This window comes from Myotis brandtii, unplaced genomic scaffold, assembly GCF_000412655.1.
Source record: "Myotis brandtii unplaced genomic scaffold, ASM41265v1 scaffold560, whole genome shotgun sequence".
Classification (NCBI taxonomy): domain Eukaryota; kingdom Metazoa; phylum Chordata; class Mammalia; order Chiroptera; family Vespertilionidae; genus Myotis; species Myotis brandtii.
This window is the reverse complement of record NW_005370081.1, coordinates 192,747-201,923: the sequence shown is the minus strand read 5'-3', so window position 1 is coordinate 201,923 and position 9,177 is coordinate 192,747. Positions and strand designations below refer to the sequence as shown.

General features: G+C 56.3%; 1 protein-coding gene across 1 annotated transcript in view; it reads right to left on the bottom strand.

Annotated features, from left to right (window-relative positions):
• ZMIZ1 (zinc finger, MIZ-type containing 1) overlaps positions 1-9,177 on the bottom strand; it is a 181,133-nt gene that overhangs the window by 160,552 nt on the left and 11,404 nt on the right. The window contains exon 2 of the mRNA XM_005878445.2: positions 1,500-1,588. The gene's annotated coding sequence lies outside the window, so the exon portion shown is untranslated. The remainder of the gene's footprint in view (positions 1-1,499; positions 1,589-9,177) is intronic.

The following is a 9,177-nucleotide window of genomic DNA, read 5'->3' as shown; positions in this document are numbered from 1 at the left end:
CTCCCCCTACCGCCGCCACCCCTGCCTGGATGTGGCCCGCAGCCCCCCAGCCATCTCCGGGCTCCCCTCTTGCCCGTCTACATGAGTGGGTCCCCCAGGATCTCTCTGTCTTCTCCTTCTACCCCCCACTTCACTCCAGCCTCGTGACTTCTCCGCCACTTCCTTGAGCACCCCAAGTGCACGCCAGTCCCTACCTCCTTGGGTTCAGGTCTCTGTTCCAATGCACCCGGTCAGAGGCCTCCCTTGGCCATCCTTTGTCAAAGATCACTTTACTCCACCTGCAAACTCGGTTACTTTACTCAGTTAACTTCCCTTCTTAAAATTTAGCATCACCGGACATGTTATATATCACGTTCGGAGTATTTCTTGTCCATTTCTGCTCATGAGAATGGAAGCGCCATGAGGAAAGGGAATTTTGTCCGTTTTATTCCCTGCTGTCTCCAAAACATCAAGCAGTTCCCAGCACGAGACTTAACCAGGAAACATTTGGGGCGTGAATAAGTGAACAGCGCCACTTCCCCTGGGAAGCCTTCCCCGACTGCCTGCCTGCAGAGCCGTCACAGGGCCCCTCCCCGTGCAGGCAGACCCTACGCAGGCCTTGCGCATGGAGCTTATGGCGGTGGGTCCGGCTCTGGGATCAGGTGTCCCTCTCCATCGCTGATTGCACTTTTTCAGGGCAGGGCTGGGTCTGATCGTCTGCAAAAGCCGGCCCTTAGTGTGGGCCAGGCCTGGTGTGAGAGTGGTGAGTGAGTGAATGAGTAAACGGATGGTCAGAAGAGTGGGTGGATGGGTAGATGAGCAGATGGACAGGGGTGGGAGTACATGGAAGGATGGTTGGATGGTTGGATGGAGAGATAGCTAGATGGCTCGGTGAGTGGATAAGCGATGGGTAGATGGACAGGTCCACCACAGGCACACCGGTAAGACTGGCGGTTGCGTGGGATCGATAGCTAGACTTCTCTGGGGAGGACAGGCCAGACCAGTGCAGTGCAGGGAAAGTGTAGAAGCTGATATGGCAAATGGGATACAGCAGAGCTGCTCCGACGTGGCCAGAGCTGGCTGCGGACCCTTGGCAAGCACATTAACTTCCCTGTGCCTTGGTCTTGTGGTCTAAAAATATAGATAACAATTCTTACGCAGAGAAATCCCTTTGGAGCTTAAATACTACCACAGCCACAGCTCCAGTGAGACGCCTCTCAGCCAAGTCTGCATTGGGAACCCTCTTCTCAAGCCCTGATGGCCCTGCTGACCTCGTGGCCTCAATGCTACCCCCACCAGAGCCAGGACCCCTGATTCAGAGTTCTCAAGAATTAGGGGACCCGTTTTAGAGATGGACAAACTGAAGCCCACTTTGTTCTGGACACACAAGGAGTTGCAAGAAGCCTGCAGCCTGGGTCAGGAAAGGCTGGGGGGAAAGACTGGCCACCCCCGCCCCTGGCCAGATCTCAGGAGAAGGTGGCAGTGGCCTGGGCACCAGGGCACCAGGGATCTGGTGTTACCTTTCTAGGTCTGGCAGCGGATTGACGGACCTCGGCTCTTTTCACACCCCTCGCAGCATTGGTCTGACGCCAACGGCCTCCTCCTCGTCCTGGGGACACAAGAGAGACGGACACGTGTGAGCGGCCAGGGACAAAGACAGCCGTCCACGGCCTCCCACCTCTGCTCCCACCACTGGGCTACTCTGGGTGCCTCTTGGGCCACTCAGGTCGCTCCCCAGCCTGAACACGCCAACAAGCCAACGGCTCCTAGTAGGCGTCTTAAAAATATGTTAAATGTATCTGTTTTGCTTCTTCTGGGGCTCAGGGGCTTTGTGCTGTCTCTTTCTTCCTGGTGAGAAAAGCAGAGAGCTGCGGCCCCCCTGTGCGCCCGGGCGGGGGGACAGAAGTGGCGGGTATTTTTAGCGGCCTAAGAGCCCCGCAGTGTTCCCCTCGCTGGGCCTGCCTGGCTCCGGGGAATTATCTCACACGGCCGGCAGCCACTTCCAAAGCCGCTCTGTGACCCCTGCCTGAATTCCTTCCTCATTATGAATTGCTCACCAGACCTCTGACCAACACTCGGAGCCATTTTATGTGCGCGCACCTCCCCGCAGAACCGGCTCGCGGTCCGTCTCCCCCGCGTGCAGGGCCAGACGGTTTGCTTACAGCTGACAGGAAGCTCAGAACCAGAGTTTAAAACAGAGAAGAGCCCTGGCCATTATTCATTTTGCGTTCCCCGAACTTCAGGTCCTCGCTGAGTCCTATCTGAACGATGACTTAATATTTATCTTTACTTCAACTCACTTTTTTTTTTAAGCTCCAATCTGGTCTTGTCCAAAGCAATCATATCCGTGAAATAGCTGGTTTGATAGGCGAGGTATATATTTCTAATACACCTTAATAAATATTTAACTTAGGAAACAAAAATATACACTCTTTCGGGCATTAATTCTAGAAACTTTTCACAGGTTAACCGAGTTCCGAAGGCCAAGCTCGGGCAGACTCACTATTGTTTATCGACTCTCTTCTGTGCGGAAGGAGAGAGGCATGGGAGGGGTGCTTGGTTGACAGGACCCCAGAATTAGTGAGCAAATAAGGCCACGGGAGGGGAGGGGGCCAAGCCAGCGAGCATGCAGTGTTTAATACTGTCCTTTCTTCCCACCGCTGGGCGAGACCATTTACCCAACGTGAGCTCTGCTGTGAGAACCTAGGAGATTGGGCACCAGGCCTTGTGAGTAATTTGGACCCAGGAGGGGACGACCCAGCGCAGGACGCCAGGCCATGCAGGGCTGCGGAGGGTCCGAGGTGCGTCTCTCCCAGGTCCTCGGAGGCCTCTGGCTCCCCTCGCCGCTATCCCCTCTCTGGTTTGATTCGGAAGCACAGAACACAGTCAGTCCTGCCCTCAGCCCCTGGGGTGGTCTCTGGCTCCCTATGTGCCTGGGCCCCCTGGGTGGGCCTTCAGGGGTAGATCCTAGTGACCCCAGAAGCCCCACTCGGGAGTCTCAGGCCTCGCTGAACTTCTCTGACTCCTCCGGCTCTGCCCACGGCTGAAGACCCCGGCTGGGCCCCTCTGCGGAGAACAGGATGTGGTATCAGGAGGTGAAAGAGAGTGTGGGGTCGGGGTGGGGAGTGGCCTCGGGACGAGACTTCCTGAAGCCAGATCGGTTTACCACAGTCAGTTGGGCCCAGGACGGCACAGCTGTGAGTTATAAATGTCCCTGTCAGAGCCCGGGGACAAGAGGCCCTGCTGCCAGTGGAGGCGCCAGGGCCCACGGCACCACTCCTCTGGGGGCCTCCCAGCCAAGGGCCCACCCTCCCGGGGGCTCTCCCCAAGGGCCCAGCCCTCGGACTCCGGGCTCTCTTGGCTCCTCTCTCTGAGATGCAAGGCGAAGGGGCCTAATACCGCACCCCCTGCCCACTCCTCGCCCCTCCAGCTACAGCAAGAGCTCTGAGGGCAGGGGCCATCCTGGGCCTCCACCAGGCACTAAACCCGGGGCTCGGCACACAGCCAGCCACCCTGGTGGCAGCCTCAGGGGCAACTGTTCCAACTCAGCAACCTGCTCCCCACGGCCCCAACGGCCCCTGCGCCTGCCCACGGGGCACACACAAGATGGGTAGCAGGGAGGAGGGAGAGGACAAGGCCCCCCGCCTACAGCGCAGGGGTGCTCAGAGACAGGCTGTCTACAGGGAGAGAGGCTGGGTCCCTCCAGCTCCAAGGCCCAGGCCCTCCTCCTGCCAGGGCCGAAAGCGGGCAGACCAGCGCCAGCCCTGAACATACAATAATGGTAGCAAAAATAAGCAGGTCCAGGTGGGCAGGACCTGAAGCTTACACTATTCCGGAGGCCCTCTTTAGAAATTACATAAAATCACAACTAAATATTTAGAATGAGAAAGTAAATGACAGAAAATTCCCAGAGCCTTGGGAATCCTGGCCCCTTTCAACTGCTACCGGAAATGCTTACCCAGAAACACCTCCCAGCAACCTGCCCTCCCACCTGGCACCCTCCGCAGCGGCCAGGAAAACGCCTACCCTGGCCACGCAGTGCAGGGGAGGGGCTTGGAGGCTGAGGCTCCATGGTGACCCGGTATGTCCACCCCTAACCAATGAGAGTGCTGAAACTGATGACAAGCGCGGCACCTAACATCATAGACCTTTACCTGGTAGTGTTCGACGTACTTATGTGAATTAACTCACTTAATCTAACCACAACCTAAGAGGTAGGTACTATACCCATTTTAACAGATGAGAATACAGACACAGAAAGGTTAAGAAAGCAGCCCAAGGTCACACAGCTAGGATATGGCCCAGATAGCCTGGCCTCGGTGCTGTTAGGAACCCCCGAGCACGCCTCCTCACTGCTGCTCTGGAGGCCCCAGAGGCTGTCCATCTCTCAAGGCTCCACCAGCAGCAGCCACCAAGGGCCGAAGCGGGTTAAGCCCCCTCTGATTAAACCATTCCTCCGTTCACACAAATGCTTACAGACCCCGCGCCGAGATCTTGATAGTATAAGACCTCCTGCTGGCCTTGCTCTGCACAGGGGCAGAAGTGGGCACCACCTTGACGTTCTGAGGCTGGGGGTTGTCCTAGAGATGGGTTGAACAGCCTCAACGGGACCCCCGCCCGGGGGTGGGGTGCGGGTTTGCTGAAGGCCCTGCAGCATGCGGTTCACCTCTCTCATTTTACCAATAAGAAAAGGGTGGCTTGGAGAAGTGACTGGTCAAGGGGTCACCCAGCGAGTGGTGGCACCATGTGAGGTCTGAGGCTAGTCTCCATCGGGGTGGGGCAGGTCGCCGGCAGCCCGGGGGTGGCCAAGGCCAGGCACTGGTGGGCCAGGCTGGCCAGGCAGCAGAGGGAGGAGGCAGCCTGCCTTTTGGCCTCCTCGGAGCAGTGCCTTTGTGGGCTCACCACCAGCTGTACTGAGCGCTCCTCTCCGGGGCGCGCTGCCCCTGGCCCCGAGGCCCCTCCCATCAACCCTGGAAGGAAAGTATGACAGTCTGCAACTTACAGAGAAGGAGCCGGAGGTTCCAGAAAGCACAGCCTGACCTCTGGGATTTCCATCAGGCCATGCCGACCCTGGCCCTGACCGCTTTGGCAGCCCAGGTGACAGACACCTGGCCTAGTCAAAGCCATTTTCCCTTTACATCTAAAACTGGCCATTTCAGACTGTTCAGGAGAAAGAGAGAAAAAGGCCAGTCAGGGACTCACCCACCAATGTCTGGGGAGCTGGGCCAGCCAGGGAGTCCCCAAAAAGTCACTCATCTGCCCCTGGTCACAGGGGTGAGATGCAGCAGTCCGACGACTTCCTGGCTTCCCCGAAACAGAGCCCCATTTAAACTGACTCTGAAAGCCAATGATTTCTCTGTGGTGGGCTAATTCCTGCTGATTGCAGGGCTGAGGAGAGGAGGGCATGACCCAGGGGGACTGTCATCCTGAGTAGGGGCTGGGGCAGTGGTGGCCTGCAGACCAGGCCAGGGACTGGCCAACCCTGCCCTGGGGTCCCTCTGCTGCCCCTGGCCTCCCCCACCTGCTCTCCTGACCTGATGCTCTCAGACCCTCCAACTTCAGTTACTAGATCCTGTCAGCCACATCCTGTGTTCCACCTCAATTATTTACATACTGTTATTTAAATCATGGCGAACCAACCACTTTCTTTTTAGACCAATGGCAGACCAATGCAATATAGTCTGTAAAATGATGGGTTTGATGTATTAATTATGTTTTTTTTTCTAATTCACATGAAAATACATAGTGTTAAGATCTGAAATCCAGAGCCTTGCATACGTGCTGATGTCCACCGTGCCCAGGCCCGGGCTGGTGCGACTGGGGGAGTGAGGCTTGGAAAGGGAGCTGTGGAAGCAGAGCCCTCAGCTGGACGGGGAAGTGGGAGGAAGCGGAGGTTTCCAGAAGGGTACGAGAGGTTCGGTGTGCGCCATGGGCTTTGACCAGGCTGCCTCTTCCCCTCACTTGGGCTGGAGTTTGGCCCAGATATGTCTCTAGCTGCAGATACAGCCACCGCCCTGCGAATTCCTCCTGACAGCGCTCCGTACAGTGGGGTGAGCGCTGGAGGGGTGGCCCAAACACGTGGCCAGGGGGCTGTCTCCACCACTGCCTTTCTGGGCGGTGCTGGGCCTGCCTGAGCCTCAGTGTCTCCATCTGTACAGAAACAGTGCGTGAACCGAAGGTTCCTCCCCGCTCTATCAGTCAGACCGCGCCCCCCGAACCCGGCCAACACGCCTGGTTCTGGTGATCCCGAGCCTCGGACAGGCCCTCTAACAACCCTCTCCTCTAACACCTGATCGGAGGCCTCGAGTGGTGTCTGGGGTGAGGAGGGGAGACAGGGCCGTCCTGTGTGATAGCTATAAGATTAGATAATCAGCTAATTACCAGCAAATTAGCATCCCGTCTTAACATAGAACAAATACAGTATTTACGTAAAAGTTGTTAGGAGTTTCTCTCTTTTTAATTAGCAGAAATAAATGCAAAATGAATGGTAATTAGGCAGCTGATGGATGCGGTAGTACAATTATGCCTACAGCAGTGCCCCAGTCCTTACACGCTGCGGCTGCATGCTCCTGAGGAATCAGAGGAGCCTATTTATATAGTTTATTTATAAAACAAAGTTAGCAGGAACAGAGGGAAGAGGCCTGGGCACTGCTGGGGGAGGGGCCCTGGGAGGAGAGGGAGCGTCAGTGCCCAAGGAATGGGGGGCTGGGCTGCTTAACGTTGGCCTGAGACTGTGCCCCACCAAGGCCCCCACGTGTGTCTATTTCAGGCCCCACACGTGTCGCTGAGAATGACCTCCCTGGCAGGAAGTAGGCTGGAGTGGTGTGGAGGAGCTGGGAGCAGCTGTTCCATGCACTCCTGTCTTTCTCTTTCCCTCCCCCTGGTCCCCATTCCTCTCTTCTTTGCTGGCCCTATTTCTTCACTGAGCACTTCTCTATGCTGTACCCTGATGCATATTCTTCTAGAATGTTCTCCCTTTCCTCCAGGAACTCAAGGGGACCCAGGTCTCGGAGCAATGCACCCAACAGTGCTATTAATGGTTAAGTTCCAGACCAGTGGAGCACCCAGTGGGAGTATATGGGCAGGAGTCCTGAGAGGAGGCAGCCCAAGAGTTGGGTTTGGAAGGATGTGTAGAAGTTTCCTGAGGTGGGAGGTAGCCAAAGAACCTACATATGCAAAGGCGGGAGGTAGCAACTAGCATCCTGAGACTGTAGCAAAGAGCACCAGGGGTGTGGAGGCTGAATAAGCAGGGTCTCATTGTGAGGGGTCCTGGATGCCAAGCTAAGGATTTGGACTGGATCCTAGAAGGCGTGGAAAGGTCTGCATGGAGAGAATGGAGCAGCCTTCCCGCACACAGCTCTTTCCTAGCTTCCCCTCCCCCACGCGCAGAGCCCGGAGAGGGCCAGGTCGCAGGCCATTAGAGGCAGCTGGTACAACTCAGCAGAGCAGGCATGGAGCGGGAGGCTAACCTGATTAGGAGGGACAGGAGTTTGTCTGTGGGGGAGGGTAACTGCGGGGGGGTGGGCAAAGGAAAGGAGGGTATGCTGGACCACTGGGTCTCCTGAGTGAGGGGCCTATCTCCCCTAGAACAGAGCCCCCAGCCCTGCCCTGCCCCCAACCCTGACTGATGCGGGAGGGGAGCAGCACTCCCTGAGAGCCGCCCGCCCCCCCCTTCCGGCTCAAACCCCTGCTCCACCATTGCCAAGTGGTGTGACCTTGAAGAGCCACTCCCAACTCCAGGCCACACATTCCCGTCTCTAAAACAAAGGCCTGAATTAGAATTCCTAGAGGCAGTGGCAAATTCAACCCAAAGTCCTATCCCCATACAGCAGCGGTTCTCAACCTGTGGGTCGTGACCCCTTTGGGGGTCGAACGACCCTTTCACAGGGGTCGCCTAAGACCATCGGAAAACACATATATAATTACATATTGTTTTTGTGATTAATCGCTATGCTTTAATTATGTTCAATTTGTAACAATGAAATTGGGGGTCACCTCAACATGAGGAACTGTATTAAAGGGTCACAGCATTAGGAAGGTTGAGAACCACTGCCGTACAGTTTCTTAATACCCTGTGACTTTTACGGGTTTAGGTGAGGCGGGCACTCTCCAGTGTGCCAGTCCCTGCCAAGCCCTCCTGCCTTGCCCAGCCCAGCTCACAGGCTGCGTGGCAGGCTGCAGGCGCGGAGCTGAGACCCCTGCACAATGACCCACATGGCAATCTGGGCTCAGCAGACAGAAAGCTCAGGGGTGGGGAAGGGGTGGGAGAAAGTCTGGTAGTAAGAGGAGCTTCCCTGTGGGACAGATGGGAGCACAAAGGCCGCACTCAGGCCCCCAGCCCCCAGCGCTGGTCTCAGCACCAGCAGCCCTTTCCCAATCCAGTGGCTGCCCTTGACTCAGGCTGCCCCCCTCTAAATTGGGAACCAAAACACCTGCCCACCCAAGCTCTGGGGTCATTAAAAAGCTCAAACAGGTCCTGACTCCTGGCAGTGATCTGAAAGGCAAAGCCCTGCCTAGCGGTTTAGCCTTGACTTTGATGGCAGAGGTTCCCAAGATTTCACAGAGGGAAGTTCCCGCTCCCCAGTACAGACAGTTCTCTCACGTCCGGAACCGCCCCTTTAAAGAGCAGTGAAGGGCAGCCCGTCAAGGTCTGGAATGAGAGCTGCTGTCACTCTCAGGACCGGCTCTGAACTTGTAAGGAGGACAAAGATCACACGGCACCACTTCTCTGCCCTGTAAGTTGTGCTCCTGCCTTCGGCCAAAATCAATAAAAATCTCCACTGTGACTGTTTCACCAGCACAAGGGCAGGCCCTTGCGATGACATTCCACCGCTGCAGCCCCCCTCTGTCACACAGCCTCGCCCCCTGCAAGCAGCGGTGCCCTGGGGTGGGGTGGGGGTGGGTGGTGACAGGGACAGTGCACGGGTGGGTGGGTGAGGGGCCCTGCAGAACCGCTCTAAGTGCCTCTCCAAAGACAAGCCCGGTGCTATTCATCAACTGGTTTTCAGGGCTGTGAGAAATCAATGGCATTTGTGCTGCAAACTCATCATTAGGACAGGAAAAACTCTGCAATGGAATTGATTTGTTTAAATATAATAACACAATTTAACAGAGAACTGTGGGGGTGGGGAAAGGGCCGGGTCAAACAAAACGAGGAGCGACAGCTCAGAGGCCCTGAGAGGAAGCAGCCTTGAGAGA